We start from the raw sequence: 22735 nt of genomic DNA, 5'->3' as shown, positions 1-22735 counted from the left end.
CACCCCTGGTGCACGTGCCCTGCATAACCATCTCCTTGGGTATAAGTGGGACTGTAAGTACGACGGGCTAGCACTCCAGGGATGAGAGCTTCTCCTACTGGCTTTGAAGGACTAAGCTGCCGCATGGTGGAGGGGGCCGGGTGGCCAGGACCTGAGGGCAGCTGTGAGGGGCTGAGGGTGACCCCTAGCTGATGGCCAGCAAGAGACGGGGACCTCTCTACAACTCCTACAAGTGCAAGGAACTGAATTCCGCCAACAACTGGAATGAGCTTGGAAATGGATTCTTCCCCAGTCAAGCCTCCAGCTGACAGTGCAGTCGGCTGACACCTTGATTTCCGCTTTGTGAGGCCCTGAGCAGAGAATCCATTTGAGCTGTGTCTGGACTTCTGACCTACAGAACTCTGGGGGTAATGAATGGGCGTTGTTCTAAGCTGCTAAGTTTGCAGAATGTGTTCCGCAGCAGTAGGACCCTAGAACAGTGGGGGACGCCTCTGTCTGCGTTTTGGGTGGTGTCTGGGCCCTTGGCAGTCAGGGCCTGCAGGGGCTGTGGTTGGGTGTGGCTTGCACTGTGGCCACGGTGGCTGCGTTTCCGGTGGCCAGTTCTAGACCCTGGGCCTCATGGCTCACCTCCCCTCTAGCCCCCAGTCACATGACGGCCCACTTCATGGCCTCGTGCAGACACATTTTATTGTCGAATTAGTAGGAATAACAGTGGCGTTTTAGTGGCTGATTGGGAGATGTATATTAGCGATTGTATTAATAAATGCACAGTGACAGGAGACCGGTGAGAGTGAGAAAATGAGACATGGTATTTATCCCCTGTGCACAATCTTTTTTATTATTAAAGGCACTGGGTTAACTGAGGATAGATTTAATGCTGGTGGTAATTTTATGGGATCAGCAGCAGCCCAGGGTCCCCACTGCAGCCTGAGCTCTGGAACCCTCATCCAGGGCCATTGGATTCCTTGGAGAAGCTGCAGGGCTGGGGAGTTGCAGACGTGAGCACTTTCTTGGGACCTGACCTGGGCCTGCAGTTCCCTGTGGGCAGATGCTGGGCAGCTGATGTGAGACAGGGCGAGTTCCTCGTCCATTTGGAGATGAGCAAGGCAGTCAGTGCAGGTTCGGAGGCGTCTCAAGAGAGAGATTGCAGGGAGAACATCAGAAATGGTGCAGGCCCACCCCTGACTCTCGGGAGCCTCCCAGCAGGGGGCTGCACAGCTGGAGGGTCTTGTGTTTTGGGGGCGGCCAGCCGGTGCCCCTCACCCTGTGCTCTGTCCCGTCTAGTGCTAGCTGAGTCTGCTGTGTGGTCCAGCCTTCGAGAGGGATGGGTGTGCCTGGCACTGGCTGGAGGAGTCCCACTGCTAAGGGCCCCCTGGGGGCAGAGCTTGGGGCTGTGGCTGCCTTGGTGCTGTGTGCTGTGGACCATGCATTCTGGCAGGGAGACTGTACTGAAGACCCTTGCAAACTCTTAGGCCTCTGAACATTTTACAGGAGGGCTACAGGTTAGACTATGAGACAGGAGAGGAAGGCATGGAATCCAGAGATGCTGGCAGCCGATGGTCCCAGCCAGGCCTCCTTCCTTCCCATGGACTTGTAGGCCACCTCAAGCCTGCTTTCTTTTAGCTTCAGTCCAGCTCCCTTCACCACTTCTCTGTGGTTCTCCTCTGAAGGGTCAGCCCCTCTTCCCTATAGGTTTCTCAGGGACCCTCATCTGACCCTCTCTTTGCACCTTCTACCTCCCCCACCAGCAGACGTTGGGGAGCAGAAGATGTGTGATGGCAGGTGAGGGCCTCATGTAGCATAGGTGACAGAGAGCATGGCGTCAGAGAAAGAACATGGGCCTTGAGACAGAGCTGACCTGGGTTTGTGCCCCGGCCCTGCTCTGTGCTGGCTGGGTGACGTCAGTCCTGGGCGCAGTGCTTACCCCCGAGCCTTGCTGAACTCAGCTGCCAAAGATGACCACCATCTCCACGTCACAGGGGGATGGTTGTAAGGACTGAAGGAGAATGAACATCTGTAAAGGGCTTTGTACGCTATCTGGCACATAGTACATGCTCACTATAGAGCATGTTATTATTTCTAGAAGAACTCAGACTCTTGCATTCTCAGAGGAACCTCCTGGCTGATAGTGAGGTTAATTTGCTCACTCGTTTGTTCTTTCCACAAGTGTTTGGTGCTGGGTGTTGGTGATACTGTACGAAGCAAATAGCAGATGGTCAGTGAATGTTTACTGATTGGATGACTACAGAGATTCTAGACAAAGTTCTTTCTCTTGGGGGAGTTTGCCTGGGAAGGGGTCATGTCGGTGAGTGGTTATTTTCTGGTTTTCCTCAGGCCATTTGCTCTTACTTTGGTGCCGAGTGCCAAGGAGGAAGCCTAGAAGGTTCCTCCATCCCTGTGGGCCAGAGACATTGCCTCTTTCCTCTGTAGCTCGACATTTTTTTGATATGGGATCTCAGGGAGAGGTGACCTTGATTTTATCCTGCTTGGCAAAGACAGTACAGACCTCCTTGGCCTGGGGGCAGGGGGTTGGTGGAAACTTCTGGCCACAGTCAGCATTTCTTAGCCTCCTGTGGGTGCTGGGAGGTCTCCATTCCCCCTGCCCCATAACCATGCAATTCCTCTGCCTCTGTCCAGCCCAGAACAGACACCAACCTGCCCTGCAAGTACCCAGTTGAGATATAGGGAGAAGCGATCATTTTGGGAAATCTTCATGTGCTGCTCTGGAGAGCTTGAGCTGGGTTCCTTGGGGTGGGAAGGTGGGGAGGGATTCCTTTCAGTAAGGTTGAAAGGAAATGATTCGTTTTCTTACATTGGAGTTCTTTTTGGAGTGTAGGTCCTTGCCTCCAGACTATGTTCCCCAGTGTCAAATCCTGTGTAGAGTGCTGGCCTGGCAGGGTTATGGCTTGAATAGCCAGCCTTGGAGGTAGTCGAAAACAAATGCTGGCCCTGCTATCCCTAAAGCTGAAGAGAGCAGATTGAAATTGAGTGACAGTAGTTTGCTGAGCCTGGGAGCATGTGGAGGGTCCAGGAGCTGGCAGCCTTTGGGGCCACTGAACCTTCACATTCAGAGGCTGATTGTGCAGAGACCAGCAAGTGTCCCAGACCCTGTGGTGGTGTAGCTGTTCTAGGGCTGAGGACTGGAAAATCTGTGTGATTGTTTATTGCCTCCATTTTTTATTATCAGCAAAACTTTAATTACAGCTCTCGCTAAACCTACTACCTTCTGCCGGCATTTACAAGGCAATAAATTTCCCCTTCTCTCCTTACACAATCTGAACCTCCAGTAGGGCCATGCATATGCACCGGAAGATATTGATTCCCCAAAGAAATTATAACAGCATTTGTTCTCAAGTAAACACACAGAGAGGCTATTATAGCACTGAGGAAGAGTCGATGTCTTTGCTTTATTAAACAACACAGCTCTCAATTGGAAGCATATCTAAATTATCAAGAGATTGGTAGAACAGACAGGCAACGATGCCTAGAATAAGGCTTTGAGTGGGAGGACTCTAATGCAGAGATTAGGAGGAAGGCTTTGTCCCTTTCTCCTTGTTTCTCACTCCTTCATCAAGCCAAATTGCTCCCCACCCCTCACCCCTGCAGTCCTTTTGCATTGAAGGGGCATTGATCATGGCTCTCAGCTAGGGAGTGGAGAGCGCACTGCAAGCTGGCAGCAGTGAAGCTTGCACAAGGCCAACTGGCTAATGGCCCCATGTGTATTGGCAGACTGTAAACACAAACCTTTTAAAAACTTCTTGTTGTGTTACTGGCAGGTAGAAAAGGTTGATGCATTCATCAGCCTAATTTGGAAAATGGTACACGGCCCGTCTTTGCTTTGGAACACCCAGAAATGCATCCCACTGAGCAAAAGAGTGATCAGCCATGACCTCGCTCCCACCAGCGAATTTGAGACAGAATATTTTATTATGAACAACTTGGTTCTACAGTCTCACAAGAGCAGAGACGGAATCAAAAGTCTGAGGATGTTCTGTGCAATGTTGATGTATTCTACACAGTGTTTATGGGGTGTTAATTGGTATCCTGTTAATAAAAGGATAACTTCCCCCAAACCTACTTTCCATGATTAAATAAACTCATGAGACCTGGGGGTGAGACAAAGGTAAGCAGATTTCTTCACTTCAGGACTTTTCAGAGGCTGTATGTTAATATGCATTATGAATCTGGAAGAGGGTGAAATATGTGAAGTTCCCTGAATTTTTTTAAAAACAAAATTCACATCTTGTAGGACCAGAGTTTTTATAGAACAGTCTTTGAGAATAAAGCAAAAGTATAATAGACCATGAGAAGTGGTCTGGATTTTCTTTGCTGTGTTGGGCGTGGAGAAAGCCTTAGGAGTAAGTCTGAGTGCGTAGTAGAGGAGAGTCAGGCTCTGATGGTCAGAGTAGCCAAAACTTTTCCAAAATGGTACCTGACCTCTCACTGGGCCTCTGGGAAGATTTGCCCAATGTTGATGTGATAAGTGCTGCCTACCTGGAAGGTGGGTTCATCTGAGCTAACAGAAGAGCTCCAAAACAGAGGTGTCCTTCACTCAAACATAATTATGGCAGTCTTACCTCAATTAAAGAAAACTCCAAGTTAATGGAGAAGGGAATTTCTATGCTTGGAAGTGACACTCTAGCTTATTTTAGGCTAAACTACTATCAAGAACAACTAGACAAGTTGTGGCTGATTGTATTTTCCAGATGGCCGCATCAATGTCTATTCCATACCACACGTCCATGTGTGTCATGTCATCTTATAACACATTATTGACATTCCTGCATTGAGAGGTAGGTTTTATGTTCCTTCTCCTTGAACATGGATGGGTTTTTGTAATAGTCCTGACCAACAGAATGTGGCAGAAGTGAAGTTGCTTGACTTCCGAGACTATGTCATAAAAGCTTCTGCCTGCATCTCCTTTTCTCTCCTGGGATACATACCTTGGGAGCCCTGAGTCAACTTGTAAGAAGTTCAACTAACCTGAAGCCTCCGGGCTGTAATAGCAACATGGAGAGATTACACAGAGATAGTGGGGTGCCTGGGGAGCCCGATTCCCAGTGGTTTGAGTCTTCCCAGACCAGGTACCAGATATGTGAGTAAAGAAACATTTGAGATGACCCCAGCCAAATCCACCATCTGACTGCAACCTTATGAGACACCCCAGACCAGAATCACCCAGCTGAACAGCTCCGAAGTTCCTGACCCTAGTAGCTGTGAGAGATAATAAGTGATTAATATAGTTTGAAGCCACTAAGTTTTGGGGAAACTTGTTGTGCGGCCATAATAACTAGAACACAGACCCATAAAATTAATAAAACATGTTAAAGGCTTTGGAAAGCTATCAAAATAATAAAGGCTTGGCTCAAGGGACCAGAATTCTTGAAAGAAGGGAAACCCCAAGAGGAGAGAGCCAGACATTTGATTCCACTTTCACCCTCAAGTTAATTATGGGCTCAAATGCAACAGCTGAGAGGCTGAGCAGAAAGTGGCTGCTAAATGGCTGAGAAGTTGAGCACAGCTCTTGGCATTTTCATGGGGCTGTGGGGGAAAACTGGGGTTCAGGTTCTGCCAAATAGAAAGAGTCCTGGTAAATACCGCAGACTTTCAGGTGCAACTCTTGACTAAGAGTAAAGTTGAACTTGAAATAGGTTAGCCCTAATAAAATCTGAATCCTGCCTTTAAATCAGCTCACCCAGTGACTAGGTTAAGGTCATGTGTCTCTACTTCATCTGCCACCAGAAATAAAAATGAATCCTCTCTTGAGCAAGGCAACATTATACGGAAACTCACATTATTTCTACAATATCTGGAATTCATTAAGAAATAGCTAGGTATACATAAGGCAAGAACTGACTGATAATCAAGGGAAAATACATAGTATAATAGACTTAAAGGAAGTCTGGCAACTGGAATTATCAGACATGGACTTCAAACCAACTGTGATTAATATGCTCAAGAATTTGAACAGCAACATAGAGAATTTCTGTGGAGAATTGGAAACTATAAAATAATTAAGTGGAAATTTGAGATTTGAGAAATCAGTCACTGAGAAATCAATAACTGCGATTTCAATAGAGGGATTTATCTGCATATTAGACACAGTGAAAGAGCAGATTGGTGAACCAGAAGAAAGATAAGTGGACAATTTCCATTTTGAAGGACTGAGGAAAAAATGATAGAAAATACAGAAAAGGGCATAAGAGACATATAGGACATAATGAAATGGAAAATATGTATAATTGGAGTTCTAGAAAGAGGAGCAACAGGAGTAGAAGCAGTATTTGAAAAGATAATGGCCAAGAATTTCCCCCAACTGACAAAAACATCAAGCCACAGACTTAAGAAGCACTATGAACACAAAGTAAAATAAATTAAAAGGAATATACCTAGGTACATCATAGTAAAACTGCTAAAAGTAAAAAAGAGGAAATCTTAAAGGATTCAAAGGAGAATAGGACATATTACCTTCTAAGAGCAACACTGAGCATGATACTGACTTCCAAGAAAAAAATGGAAACTTGAAGGCCATGGAATGACATTATTCATGGTGAAAGAAAATAACCTCTGTGTTAGTCAGCTTGGGCTGCTACCACAAAATACCATAAACTGGGTGGTTTAAACAACAAACATTTACTTCTCAGAGTTTGAGGCTGGGAAGTCCAAATAATGGTGCTGGCAGATTCAGTTCCTGGTTAGGACTCTCTTCCTGGGTTGCAGATGGCCGTCTTCTTGCTGTGTCCTTACATGGTGGAGAGAGAGGGAATGCTGGTTTCTTTTCCTCTTCTTATAAAGACACTAATCCTGGTCCCTGCCGTGAGCCACAGCTGCCCCCTGCCTCTGCAGGATACCCTCCAATACTAGCAATCAAAATAAAAAATTTTGACTTGGAGAGGAACCAAGATGGCGGAGTAGAAGGACGTGTTCTCATTCCCTCTTGTGAGAACACCAGAATCACAACTAGCTGCTGGACAGTCATCGACAGAAAGATACTGGAACTCACCAAAAAAGATACCCCACGTCCAAAGACAAAGGAGAAGCCACATTGAGACAGTAGGAGGGGCGCAATCACAGTAAAATCAAATCCCATAACTGCTGGGTGGGTGACTCACAGACTGGAGAACACTTATTTCACAGAAGTCCACCCACTGGAGTGAAGGATCTGAGCCCAACGTCAGGCTTCCCAACCTGGGGGTCCGGCAATGGGAGGAGGAATTCCTAGAGAATCAGACTTTGAAGCCTAGTGGGATTTGATTGCAGGACTTCGACAGGACTGGGGGAAACAGAGATTCCACTCTTGGAGGGCACACACAAAGTAGTGTGCACATCGGGACCCAGGGGAAGGAGCAGTGACTCCAGGGGAGACTGAACCAGACCTACCTGCTAGTGTTGGAGGGTTTCCTGCAGAGGCGGGGAGTGACTGTGGCTCACTGTGAGGACAAGGACACTGGCAGCAGAAGTTCTGGGAAGTACTCCTTGGCGTGAGCCCTCCCAGAGTCTGTCATTAGCCCCACCAAAGAGCCCAGGTAGGCTCCAGTGTTGGGTTGCCTCAGGCCAAACAACCAACAGGGAGGGAACCCAGCCCCACCCATCAACAGTCAAGTGGATTAAAGTATTACTGAGCTCTGCCCACCAGAGCAACACCCAGCTCTACCCACCACCAGTCCCTCCCATCAGGAAGCTTGCTTAAGCCTCTTAGATAGCCTCATCCACCAGAGGGCAGACAGCAGAAGCAAGAAGAACTACAGTCCTGCAGCCTGTGGAACAAAAACCACATTCACAGAAACATAGAAAAGATGAAAAGGCAGAGGGCTATGTACCAGATGAAGGAACAAGATAAAACCCCAGAAAAACAACTCAATGAAGTGGAGATAGGCAACCTTCCAGAAAAAGAATTCAGAATAATGAAGATGATCCAGGACCTCAGAAAAAGAATGGAGGCAAAGATCGAGAAGATGCAAGAAATGTTTAACAAAGACCTAGAAGAATTAAAGAACAAACAAACAGAGATGAACAATACAATAACTGAAATGAAAGCTACACTAGAAGGAATCAATAGCAGAATAACTGAGGCAGAAGAACGGATAAGTGACCTGGAAGACAGAATGGTGGAATTCACTGCTGCGGAACAGAATGAAGAAAAAAGATTGAAAAGAAATGAAGACAGCCTAAGAGACCTCTGGACAGCATTAAACACAACAACATTCACATTATAGGGGTCCCAGAAGGAGAAGAGAGAGAGAAAGGACCAGAGAAAATATTTGAAGAGATTATAGTCAATAACTTCCCTAACATGGGAAAGGAAATAGCCACCCAAGTCCAGGAAGCACAGAGAGTCCCATACAGGAAAAACTCAAGGAGAAACACGCCGAGATACATAGTAATCAAATTGGCAAAAATTAAAGACAAAGAAAAATTATTGAAAGCAGCAAGGGAAAAACAACAAATAACATACAAGGGAACTCCCATAAGGTTAACAGCTGATTTCTCAGCAGAAAGTCTACAAGCCAGAAGGGAGTGGCATGATATACTTAAAGTGATGAAAGGGAAGAGCCTACAACCAAGATTACTCTACCCGGCTAGGATCTCATTCAGATTCGATGGAGAAATCAAGAGCTTTACAGAGAAGCAAAAGTGAAGAGAATTCAGCACCACCAAACCAGCTCTAGCGCAAATGCTAAAGGAACTTCTCTAAGTGGGAAACACAAGAGAAGAAAAGGACCTACAAAAACAAACCCAAAACAATTAAGAAAATGGTCATAGGAACATACATATCAATAATTACCTTAAACGTGAATGGATTAAATGCTCCAACCAAAAGACACAGGCTTGCTGAATGGATACAAAAACAAGACCCATATAGATGCTGTCTACAAGAGACCCGCTTCTGACCTAGGGACACATACAGATTGAAAGTGAGGGGATGGAAAAAGATAGTCCATGCAAATGGAAATCAAAAGAAAGCTGGAGTAGCAATACTCATATCAGATAAAATAGACTTTAAAATAAAGAATGTTACAAGAGACAAGGAAGGACACTACATAATGATCAAGGGATCAATCCAGAAGAAGATATAACAATTATAAATATATATGCACCCAACATAGGAGCACCTCAATACATAAGGCAACTGCTAACAGCTATAAAAGAGGAAATCGACAGTAACACAATAATAGTGGGGGACTTTAACACCTCACTTACACCAATGGACAGATCCTCCAAAATGAAAATAAATAAGGAAACAGAAGCTTTAAATGACACAATAGACCAGAGAGATTTAATTGATGTTTATAGGACATTGCATCCAAAACCAGCAGATTACACTTTCTTCTCAAGTAGCATGGAAGATTCTCCAGGATTGATCACATCTTGGGTCACAAATCAAGCCTCAGTAAATTTAAGAAAATTGAAATCATATCAAGCATCTTTTCTGACCACAACGCTATGAGATTAGAAATGAATTACAGGGAAAAAAACGTAAAAAACACAAACACATGGAGACTAAACAATATGTTACTAAATAACCAACAAATCACTGAAGAAATCAAAGAGGAAAACAAAAAATACCTAGAGACAAATGACGGTGAAAACACGATGATCCATAACCTATGGGATGCAGCAAAAGCAGTTCTAAGAGGGAAGTTTATAGTTATACAAGCCTACCTCAAGAAATAAGAAAAATCTCAAATAAACAATCTAACCTTACACCTAAAGGAACTAGAGAAAGAAAAACAAACAAAACCCAACGTTAGCAGAAGGAAAGAAATCATAAAGATCAGAGCAGAAATAAATGAAATAGAAACAAAGAAAACAATAGCAAAGATCAATAAAACTAAAAGCTGGTTCTTTGAGAAGATAAAATTGATAAACCATTAGCCAGACTCATCAAGAAAAAGAGGGAGAGGACTCAAATCAATAAAATTAGAAATGAAAAAGGAGAAGTTACAACAGACACAGAAGAAATACAATGCATCCTAAGAGACTACTACAAGCAACTCTATGCCAATAAAATGGACAACCTGGAAGAAAAGGACAAATTCTTAGAAAGGTATAACCTTCCCAGACTGAACCAGGAAGAAATAGAAAATATGAACAGACCAATCACAAGTAATGAAATTGAAACTGTGGTTAAAAATCTTCCAACAAACAAAAGTCCAGGACCAGATGGCTTCACAGGTGAATTCTATCAAACATTTAGAGAAGAGCTAACATCCATCCTTCTCAAACTCTTCCAAAAACTTGCAGAGGAAGGAACACTCCCAAACTCATTCTATGAGGCCATCATCACCCTGATACCAAAACCAGACAAAGATGCTACAAAAAAAGAAAATTACAGACCAATATCACTGAATGAATATAGATGCAAAAATCCTCAACAAAATACTAGCAAACAGAATCCAACAACACATTAAAAGGATCATACACCACGATGAAGTGGGATTTATCGCAGGGATGCAAGGATTCTTCAATATACGCAAATCAATCAATGTGATACACCATATTAACAAATTGAACAATAAAAACCATATGATCCTCTCAATAGATGCAGAAAAAGCTTTTGACAAAATTCAACACCCATTTATGATAAATACTCTCCAGAAAGTGAGCATAGAGGGAACCTACCTCAACATAATAAAGGTCATATATGACAAAACCACAGCAAACATCATTCTCAATGGTGAAAAAGTGAAAGCATTTCCTCTAAGATCAGGAAAAAGACATGGATGTCCACTCTCACCACTATTATTCAACATAGTTTTAGAAGTCCTAGCCATGGCAATCAGAGAAGAAAAAGAAAAAAAAGGAATACGTATTGGAAAAGAAGAAGTAAAACTGTCACTGTTTGCAGATGACATGATACTATACATAGAGAATCCTAAAAATGCCACCAGAAAACTACTAGAGCTAATCAATGAATTTGGTAGAGTTGCAGGATACAAAATTAATGCACAGAAATCTCTTGCATTCCTATACACTAATGATGAAAAATCTGAAAGAGAAATTAAGGAAACACTCCCATTTACCATTGCAAAAAAAGAATAAAATATCTAGGAATAAACCTACCTAAGGAGACAAAAGACCTGTATGCAGAAAACTATAAGACACTGATGAAAGAAATTAAAGATGATACCAACAGATGGAGAGATATACCATGTTCTTGGATTGGAAGAATCAATATTGTGAAAATGACTGTACTACCCAAAGCATTCTACAGATTCAATGCAATCCCTATCAAATTACCAATGGCATTTTTTTATGGAACTAGAACAAAAAATCTTAAAATTTGTATGGAGACACAAAAGACCCCGAATAGCCAAAGCAGTCTTGAGGGAAAAAAATGGAGCTGGAGGAATCAGACTCCCTGACTTCAGACTATAATACAAAGCTACAGTAATCAAGACAGTATGGTACTGGCATAAAGTCAGAAATATTGATCAATGGAACAAGATAGAAAGTCCAGAGATAAACCCATGCACCTATGGTCAACTAATCTATGACAAAGGAGGCAAGGATATACAATGGAGAAAAGACAGTCTCTTCAATAAGTGGTGCTGGGAAAACTGGACAGCTACAGGTAAAAAAATGAAATTAGAACACTCCCTAACACCATACTCAAAAATAAACTCAAAATGGATTAGAGACCTAAATGCAAGACTGGACACTATAAAACTCTTAGAGGAAAACAGAGGAAGAACACTCTTTAACATAAATCACAGCAAGATCTTTTTTGGTCCACCTCCTAGAGTAATGGAAATAAAAACAAAAATAAACAAATGGGACCTAATGAAACTTCAAAGCTTTTGCATGGCTAAGGAAACCATAACCAAGACAAAAAGACAACCCTCAGAATGGGAGAAAATATTTGCAAATGAATCAACGGACAAAGGATTAGTCTCCAAAATATATAAATAGCTCATGCAGCTCAATATTAAAGAAACAAAGAACCCAATCCAAAAATGGGCATAAGACCTAAATAGACATTTCTCCAAAGAAGACATACATATGGCCAAGAGGCACATGAAAATCTGCTCAACATCACTAATTATTAGAGAAATGCAAATCAGAACTACAATGAGGTATTACCTCATACCAGTTAGAATGGGCACCATCAGAAAATCTACAAACAACAAATGCTGGAGAGGATGTGGAGAAAAGGGAACCCTCTTACACTGTTGGTGGGAATGTAAATTGATACAGCCACTATGGAGAACAGTATGGAAGTTCCTTAAAACACTAAAAATAGAATTACCATATGATCCAGCAATCCCACTACTGGGCATATACCCAGAGAACACCATAATTCAAAAAGACACATGCACCCCAATGTTCTTGTAGCACTATTTACAATAACCAGGTCATGGGAGCAACCTAAATGCCCATCGACAGACGAATGGATAAAGAAGATGTGGTACATGTATACAATGGAATATTACTCAGCCATAAAAAGGAACGAAATTGGGTCATTTGTAGAGACGTGGATGGATCTAGAGACTGTCATACAGAGTGAAGTAAGCCAGAAAGAGAAAAACAAATATCGTATATTAACGCATATATGTGGAACCTAGAAAAATGGTACAGATGAACCGGTTTGCAGGGCAGAAGTTGAGACACAGATGTAGAGAACAAACGTATGGATACCAAGGGGGGAAAGCCGTGGGGGGTGGGGATGGTGGTGTGCTGAATTGGGCGATTGGGATTGACATGTATACACTGATGTGTATAAAATTGATGACTAATAAGAACCTGCTGTATTAAAAAAAAAAAAAGACACTAATCCTAACATGGGGTCCCATCCACGTGACCTCATCTGAACCTAATTACCTCCGAAAGGCCCCACCTCCAAGTACCATCACATTGGTATATGATTGTGTCAAAAGTGACACATCCCTCATCATCATGGAGTCCTGAGCTCCAGATATGCCCACCTGGGTCTTTCAGGCAGCCTATTCTTGCAGGCACTGGTGATATGGACCATTGAGGTGGTTATCTCATTTTGGAAGTAGGGGAGGGGAGGTTGGTCTAGGTGACTTTTATTTAGTACTGAGAGCAAACCTACCTGAACCATCCGGATCCTTCTCAATTCATTTCTTTATTTTTTTGAAAGTTGCTTTCCTTTCATTATTTTTGCATAAATAATTTATGTTCAGTACAGAATAATCAGAAAAAAGTGAGAAGCAAGAAGAAAAATAATCATTCATAATTCTACCCCTAGAGATAATTTTTATTGCATTTCCTTCCAGTCTTTTCCCTATTTTCCAAAATGAGCTCTAACTAAATATTATTTGATGGCTTACTTTTAAAAACTTTTCAGTTGTATCAAGAACACCTTTTAAAGTCAATAAATATAGGTTTATACATTTTATTTTATTACCATTTATTTTTTCTAATTTTATAATAATATAAACAATACAAAAAAGGGGAATTAAGAAAATTAACATCTCTAGAGATGACTACTTCTGTTTGTGGTGAAAAATTTTCAGTCTTTTCTCCATGTGTATATTGGTTTGACCCAAAATTTCGTTTGGGTTTTAACATAACATCTTATGGAAAAACCCGAGTGAACTTTTGGGCCAACCCAATATATAATTTCTACTTTTTTCCCTCTAAATCAAAATTAGGCTCATATTATATATGGCAACATTACTTTTAATGACTGAATTGTATCCCACTGTATCCATATGCCATCTTTTATTTATATAGTTTCTTACCTTTGGTCATTAACTTGTTTCTATTTTTTTTTTTGCTATTGGAAACAATGCTGCATTTATTAGTTGGGTAATCTATATCTTACGGCACTTATCCAGTTTTTTCTAAAAAAATTCTTGAAGCTTAATCGCTTGGTCAAAAAGTATGCCCATGCTTATAGTTTTCAATTCCTCTTGCCACATTGCCTTCTAGAAAAGCTGCGTCCACTTACATTCCCACCAGCACGGGGCCTCTTTTCTTCCTGCTCTTACCAATGTGGGACACAATCCTCCTTATGAATCTTTGTAATGCCAGTAGATGGAAAATGGTATCTTGATGTTTAAATTGGCATTACTTTGATCTTTAGGAGGCTGAACATTTTCTTATATGTTTATTGTTCATTTGTATTTCATTTTTTGTTACTTTCCTGGCCACACTAAATCAATTCTGTGGATTCCAAATAGGGACATGTCTGACTTCTTTGGTGAAGGCTTTTATCCAGAGTTCTAGATAGAGTTGTGTCCTAAGTCCCTTTCTATTTTGTTTGTTAGTCAGATCCAAAAGGATCTGTTTTATTTTTTATAAATTTATTTATTTATTTATGTATTTTTGGCTGCATTGGGTCTTCATTGCTGCATGCGGGCTTTCGCTAGTTGTGGAGAGTGGGGGCTTCTCTCCGTTGTGGTGCGTGGGCTTCTCATTGCGATGGCTTCTCTTGTTGCGGAGCACGGGCTCCTGGTGTGTGGGCTTCAGTAATTGTGGCATGCGGGCTCAGTAGTTGTGGCTCACGGGCTCTAGAGCACAGGTTCAGTAGTTGTGGCGCATGGGTTTAGTTGCTCTGTGGCATGCAGGATCTTCCTGGACCAGGGCTTGAACCTGTATCCCCTGCATTGGCAGGCAGATTCTTAACCACTGCACCACCAGGGAAGTCCCTAAAAGGGTCTGTTTTAAATTGTCTGAAATGATATCTAGTCTTGGAATATCTGAACTGAAAGAACACATAGAGGACATTTATTCCATCTCCCAGTTTTACAGATGGGAAAACTGAGACCTACAGAGGACAAGGGGCATGCCCAAAGACACACTGCATACCTCTGTCTCTAACTACCTGCTTCTTTCTTTCTCAGTCATGTCTTATTGAAATGTGATGTCTGGAATGGCTCATTCCATCTGGAACCTTCTGCTATTCCCTACCCGTCACCTGGGCTAAAGATGGAAATATTGGGTACGAGGCTGAGATCCCAAACTGTCAATCTCACTGAATTGGACAGTTTAGGCGGAAGTTTAGTCTGAATGTGAATATTCTTGAAAGGAAATGACTCTTAACTCCACTGTGATTTTAAACAGATTTAGGGGATGTTGTCAAGTTTCAGCATGTTCAGGATTTGCTTTAATGAACAGATTAAAGTCATTTATACACAATTTATGATTTTAAATGAAAATGGGCACTACAAAAGATGTTTAAAGTGTGTTTGAAAAATCATTTATTTTCTTTTTAAAAAAATCATTTCTTAATAAAACTTTTATATTGAGGTTATGTCTATTCCATTAATTCACTTAGAAAAATCCTTCATAGATCGTTTCAGACAGGATAGGCTAAGTTTGCTGCAGTAACAAGTAACCCCCCCAAATCTCAGGTATATAAACAACAAGAGTGTATTTCTTATTCACTCTACATGTCCAGTGGGAACTGACTGGGGGCTCTGCTCATCAGAGGCACTCATGGACCCAGGCTGATGGAGGCTCCATGTCTAAATGTGCTTCTGTGGTCATCTGGGCACGGGACGTGGGTATAACAAATCACCCACTGATTCTTTTGAGGCATGGCTTGGCAAACTATAGCCTTTGGGCCAAATCTGACCTGTCACCTGTTTTTGTACATTCTGCAAGGTAGGAATATTTTTTTTACCATATTTTCAAACAGTTAAAAAAATCAAAAGAAGAATCACATTTTGGAGACACAAAAATTATATGGACTTCAAATTTCAGTGTCCATAAAAAAAGTTTTATGAGGAACACGGCCACACCCCTTTGATTACGTATTATCTCTGGCTACTTGCATATTATAATGGCAGAGCTGAGTAGTTGTGGCAGTGACCACGTGGCTCACAGAGCATACTATCTGGCCTTTTAGCAAAAAAGCTTGCTGACCTCTGTTTTAAAGCACCTACCTGGAACTGGTATATGGTACTCATGCTCACATTTCATTGGTCAAAGCAAGTCCGTTGGCCTTGGCTAAATTTAGAAGAGATGGAGAAATGTACGTAAGGAGGGGAACTGGAAATATTTGGTAAATAAATAGCACTGATGACGACCCCATAGACAGAGGGAACATGACCTTCTCCCTAGTATCTGGCTGAGATCTCACCAATTCTTAATGAATTGAATCCAAACTAAAGATAATTTACTTTAAATGCCTGTCAAAACTCTGCAGTGCCTATGTTTGTGTAGACCTGGTCCTGCCTCAGAATGACTTCAATTGATCTGTGATTATTCCCATAACGTCAATTTACAACTTGATAACAACAGCTGGAGAAATTTATAAGCAACACAATGAGCAATTTTAAGGAAAAAAAAATCAATTCCAGTTCTCCAGAGTGCAAGGGGACATTTAATACTGTAAATTGTCTGAGCTCAGCTAGAAAGAGAAAAAGAAAAGCATTTATTTTCTTATTTACAACCTCCATTAGGGTAAGCGTTTTGACCCTTATCTTGGAGTGACGTTTCCCAAACAAGGCAGGAGGGGGACTAACTAGGCTGGCACTGCTTCCTGAGAAAGTTGCAAGCCCCTCCACCAGCTTCAGACATGTTCCCCACATTAAGTCCATAAATGCTAAGTCAACCATTAAGAAAATAAGAAATGTGAGTAATTTTCAAATGTTATCTCAGGGCTGCTGGATTTAGACTCCCCTCATGAAATGTAGACACATGCTTAGCTTCCCTCCCCGAGTTCCTGGTCACTGACACCAGCGTAGGACACTACAAATGAGCTTCGGGCAGTCGCTCCCCAGACCACTCTCTGCCCCGTGGACACACAGACCCGAGAGAGCAAGCTTGGGCATCCCGACCAGCTGTTCCAGAGGCCACTGAGGCCACTGAATCGGCCTCGCTTATTCTGGCTCCCTGAGATGTTTCCTCCCTGCCTTCTCTTATACAAGTTACAATCCCTTTCTTTTAAAAAATCTCCTGAAAGCTCTTGTGCTTTTGCTAACCATAGTTATTCGTAATGAATCATCCCCAGAGGGCACGTCTTCATGAAGTCTTGCCTACTTCCTTATGGTTCTGGCAACTGAGTAATCAGGGGATATAAGAGCTCTTGTTCTCTGCCATAAATATGTTTATAGAGATATACTTAGCAATTATATTATCTTCATTTGGACTTAGCCATATTAAATGTCCTACAAGAGTGGTTTACGAGGTGATATGAATGGTAATGGTATTAATAACGCGATTAGCCAGAAGTATCAATATTTCCCACCACTCACTGCCTCCTAATGAGGTTGCATGTGGAGTTCTGGGATGGGAATGAGCTGGTGGATTTATAGAAAGTTGTAAGGAAGCACTTAAGAGTCATTAAAAGGAATTTGGTAACCTTCAACATGTAGGGCCCTTGTCCTTCCTTGAGCTACTTGCAGGGCAGGTTTCTGGACACAGATCCCGGTGGCCCTGGACCCACCCTGCTCTTTGCTCTCTCCTTGCCTCCGCAGGTCTTACTCCCCGGCCTGAGGCACCCTGGCCCATTCAGTCATACCCTCCAGGGGCTGGTTCTCTTACTGCCTCCTCTAGGGAGCACTCAGAGCACTCACTGGGGGCTTAAAATGATTCCATCCTCTACTGCGGATGGCCTTGGCTCACGGGCTGTCTTGTCTTCCGACAAGAGTGTGGGTCTTTGAGATGGGCACGCTGTTTCCCATTTCAGTATCTCTTACAGCACCCAAGAAGAAATAGGCTTGACTCTCCACCCTCTGAGCACCCCAGCTCTGTGTCTTTCAGCGCTCTGCAGGTACTTCTGCCTCCTAGGTGCCCCTGGAGTTGTAGGGGGTAGAGCTGGGGAAGCCTCAGTTGCCATTTAGTCCCGCCGGTCACTTTACAGAAGAGGAACCCAGGGCCCACAGTGGTGATCTGCCTTGCCACGGTCTCATGTGGTGAGTGGCAGAGCAGGGAACAGAGCGCATCTCTCTGAGTTCCCAGGCCCAGCTTTGGAATGGACACGTGGGAGAGGAGAGGAGAATCACCGTGGAAGCTCCAGTGCTGGGCAGAGGGTGCTACGCCATTACGTATTACATATTAATGGTGCTACGCCATTCCTGCAGAGGCCTGGATGTTCACCTGACTGAGGAAAACTCCCGTGGAAGCCAGAGGGCAGCATGGAGGAGGGAGCTCTGGGGCGGGCGTTAGGGGCCAGCTCTGTGCCTTGCACGCCTGCCGTGGCTGAGCCTCGGTTTCCTCATCTGGGAAGTAGGGATGATATTCTGTTCCGTTGGCCTCCCTGTGTGCCTGTGAGAATCCCATGGTAGACTCGCCGAGAAAGTGCTCGGGTTTGTGCGCTCTCCTCCCTGCCCGGGCAGGGCTGGGTGGGGGTGAAGGGAGAGTGTGAGTGCGGTGAGCAGGGCCCCCTGCCCAAGGCCCTATCCATTCTGTTGGCAGTGGTGGCCCCTCATTTCCTCCGTGTGGTGGCGATCCCAGCCCAGGTCCCCGACCTGCCTCTGGGAGCTGCTTCCACCCATGTTGGGCGGGCACCCCGGGGAGCAGTGTGCCCCGTGGTAGCATGTCTCACACTGACACTGACACATCCTCCTGATTCATGGCCAAGAAGCCTGCTCCGTCGGAGATTAGCTCATCACCACCCCGACCCTTGACCTTGACTTGGGCACGCACGCCTGAGCACAAAGTGAAGACTATCAGCCGCTGGGTTAAGGCTATAACAATCTCATTGGCACATCTGTCTGGAAGAAGTGGGCAAAAACTTGTTGATTTGTCACTGGAGCCCGCTTTTTGGGGGTCATGCAGGACGTTCCTCAGAACATCTCTGAGGGCAGAGCTGGGCTGTCCCCTTAGTCTTCATGCAGGCCAACCCTGGCTGTCACCAGCGGGCACTCTGGCCCTCAGAGAGGACAGGGTCTTGTCCAGGGCCTCACGAGGAGCCTTGAAGAGGGATGGATCACTGGATCCCCAGACACTGAGGGTCTTCTCACCATGAAGGTGAGGGCAGAGGGACCATGGTTGTGAGTGTGGACGAGAGATGATGGGCCACCCTGGAGCAAACCCCAGGATGGGGTCTCTAGGAAGGCCTTCTTCCTCAGGCCTGGCCTCTGAGAGGAGACCAGACTTTGTATGAAGACCAGGCACCAGGTTCTCCCATTGTTCCCCAGGCGGGCACCTGCACTGGCCAGCAGTTTGGGCTCTGTTCTATCACTCTGGGGTCAGCAGGGACAGCAGGACCACTGACCCTTTCTCTACATCCTTGCTAACCACCAGAAAAGTATCCATCAGCTTGGGAAACTCCTGAGCACTGGCAACTGTCAGATTCCTTGCTATACTCACCTCGGAGCACCAGTAGGTTGCTTGATACACAGTATCAAGGTGCTGATACTGTGTATACACAGGTGCTGAGACAAAGGTTACTGAATGAATGAATGGGTGAGCAGGGCATATAGAAGACAGGTGGTGGTTGGTCGTTGGGTGTTGGGATGTTTTGGAGTCTTTTCTTGGAGAAAAGTGACAAAATCCCCCTGAGTAGTCACCTGAGGGAGAGCATCCTTCTGATGTCCCAGGTTGAGTGGTTTGGGGAGGGGTGGGTGGCAGGAAGCGCTACTGGGCTCCACTCTCCCTTTGCGGGACAGGGCTGCCTGTCTGTTGTATATGGCTCCTCTTAGCCCTCTCAGATCCTATTATGCCAATGTAAATTGAGTTACAGCATCAAAAGCTCTTTGGTGAACCAAGCACTTTGTATTAGTTACTACATCTGTCTTGTTATTTTACGTCATCTTTGCTAGAAGCCTGCGTGCGTGTCCTCAAGGAGAAAGCTGAAGAGACTAAGTGATTTATGAAATCTATTTGGATCTTTTGGTTATTCTTAAACGGGATAAACATTGGCATGGGGGTTCCAGTATTTGCAGGGGAGGTGCATAGAGGGTCCAGGGTCATCCTTGGTCCGGGAGGATCGTAGTGCCCGTGGTACCCCATACACGAACAGCTGAAGGTGCGGCTGATTTTCTCTGTAATCTAATTAGGCACGGTCTGTTAGAAACAGTTCTTGCAGAATGGTTGCAGAGATGTGAGAATTACTAAGGCTGCCAATTCTTTGCATTTGTACAGTTTAAAAAATAGCAGTCTTTCCACATTATAAAAGTAATACTGTGTACATTGTAGAAGATTTGGAAGATAGAGACAAAGCATAATGGAAAATAAATTCCAATCCCACCACTAAGGGTAAAACTCTGTTAACACTTTAGTGTGTGGCTTTCTAGAGACCCTTCCAGGGGTGTGTGTGTGTAGGGGTGTGTGTGTGTGTGTGTGTGTGTGTATCTATACCTATACATATGTACTTACAATTTTTACAAGGAAGGGATCAAAACTGTATTTGCCTTTTATCCTCGCAGCCATGGTGTCTTTGGTTCCCTGGGAAGCTGGCTGACCTGTCAGCTCACACAAACCCTCCTTCCCTGGCTACCACTGTCCCCTAGGGAATCTGATCCATCTTAACACACAGGAGGGTGACAGAAAGTGGACCACGTGTCACCAACACCCAAAGCTCTGCACCTGCTGGGGGGTCCTCACGGGACAGGAGTTGGGACTGAGTCCCCTCTGGTGTCCCTCAATGGCTTTGTCACCGAGGAAATACCAAGCCGTTCTGCACCTCTTGGTGACTCTTCCCAGCCCGGGGCTGGGATGGATATTGATGTGCCCCTGTGCAGCCGACCTCTCAGGCCCTGAGGCGAGTCCTCATCCTTGAGCCTGCAGGACCCCAAACTGTGCCCGTGCCTCCTGCTCTGCCCTTTGCCTCACCCTTCTGCCCGAGGATGGCTCCAGGGAGGTGTGTGGCCAGCCTTGCAGGCAGGGTGCAGAATTTGGGGTGGGCTGGGGTGGAAGAAATCTATGCTTTGCAGACCTTTCAGCTCGTGGAGGAAAATAATACCAGAGGAGCTTACAAACTTCGGTCTTCCTGCTGGCCTTAGGAAAACGTGACTTTTCGTCTCTCAGTCACTCACGGGTGGTGTTAAAGGATCTCTGCCTTATTGCCGATTTATAAGGGAGTATTTGTTCAATGTCCACTTTCCATTTTCCCAGAGAAATCAATCCTCCTTGTCAGAAACACGTAGTTCCAGGCGATGCCTGCATCGAATTCAGGGGCGGTGGCAGGGGGGCAGGGTGGTCATGGGGCGGGGGCAGTGCTCCTTATTCAATATTCTTTGACCTCCCAGCTCACCCTGACTTGGATCGGTTGATGGCCCCCCTGCTGTCAGGAAGGCCTGCCCTTGAACGTGGCTGAGGATTCATAACCCGTCAGAGGCAGCCAGGTGTGTCTGCCCATGGCGGCGCTGGGGGCTCGTTAGCTGGCTTAGTAATTAAAGGCAAACAAAGCCCGGATGGAGACCTATTGGTGGTGCTGGGGGCGTCGAGGCAGAAACGAGCGGGAAGGCAGTCAGCTTCCAGACCCCAGGAAGACGTGGTGTCCTGAGAGGTGACAGAGAGGTGCTGAGTTCCCGCAGCGGGGGAAGCGCGTGGCTCCACCGCAGGCCATCCTGCAGGACCACGAAGTCCCCACTCCCATCTGGGCCTGGGGTGGGCCTTCTGTGGTGCGAGAGGAGGATGGCAAGGCCTATTCTCACGTCACTGCCCTGCTGGGCCCTTTATTAGAATCAAACTGGGTGTTGGTAACATCCTAAGAAAGGACTGAATTTTAGTTATTGCGTAAGTGGCAGAGGCGGGATTCAAACCCAGAGCTTCCCGACTCCAAACACTTATTCTTGCTGTTTTTCCATAGGTGGGGTGTATAAAGGGTTGAGTGGGTGGATTCCCCCCAAAGTTATGTCCATGTCCCTGAAATCTGTAGATGTGACCCTATTTGGAAAAAGGGTCTTTGCAGATGTAATTAAGGATTTTGAAATGGGGTGACCATCCTGTACTAACCCAGTGGGCCCTAAGTCCAATGACAAGTGTCCTTATAATAAGAGAAAGGCAGAAAGAGATTTGAGACAGAGAGGAGAAGACACAGACGGCAGAAGAGGAGGCAATTTGATCACAGAGATAGAGAGTGGAGTGACGCGGCCACAAGCCAAGGAACGCTGAGCCACCAGGAGCTGGAAGAAGCAAAGACTCTCCCTTCGAGCCCCTGGAGAATGTGTGGCCCTGCTGGATTTTAGACTTCTGGGCTCCAGAACTGTGAGAGAATACATTTCTGTTGTTAAAAGCCACTCAGTTTGCAGTAATTTATTACAGCAGCTGCAGGAAATGAACACAGGGTGGCTCAGCCTGTCAGAGCTGGAGATTTGCAGCCCCTTTGCCATCGTGGCAGCATTTTTTTGGACACGGGACAGCCCTGCTGGGGTGTGGCCTGGGCGTGGAGGCGTGTGGCTCCCCCTGCATCCATCCCTCCAGGCCTCTCATGACATCGCAAGCTGCCATAGTCTCGGTGTCCTTCTCGCGTACCCTGGAGTCCCCAGGCCTGGAACACAGCGAAAGCTGACCTGATGTTGCACATACATCTTTTATGAATGGATTTTGCTCAGCTCTGAGGTTGCCTGTTTCTGGCCTGGAGGCAGTGGCAGGAAGTTGGTGCTGTCTGGGGCCTTTAGCCCTGAAGTGGCCCACTCCCTCTCCAGCCTCATCGGTAGGTAACCTCACAGGAAAGTTATAAATAGCAATCAGGAATGGGTTCTGAGTGCCTTAAAGTGGAAGCACAATCACTTGATGACAGTTCAGTGCAGGGGGAGACAGCAGGATGCCGGGGGCCAAGGCTTCTCTTCCGCTCTGACGGTAATCAGAGCAGGCAGATGTCTCCGACAGCTGGGGCTAATAGGCTGTCAGACAGGGCCGGACCGGCCTG

The sequence above is a fragment of the Balaenoptera musculus genome, chromosome 3, assembly GCF_009873245.2.
Source record: "Balaenoptera musculus isolate JJ_BM4_2016_0621 chromosome 3, mBalMus1.pri.v3, whole genome shotgun sequence".
Taxonomy (NCBI): domain Eukaryota; kingdom Metazoa; phylum Chordata; class Mammalia; order Artiodactyla; family Balaenopteridae; genus Balaenoptera; species Balaenoptera musculus.
The sequence above is the reverse complement of the archived record's forward strand: the minus strand, read 5'-3'. Positions refer to the sequence as shown.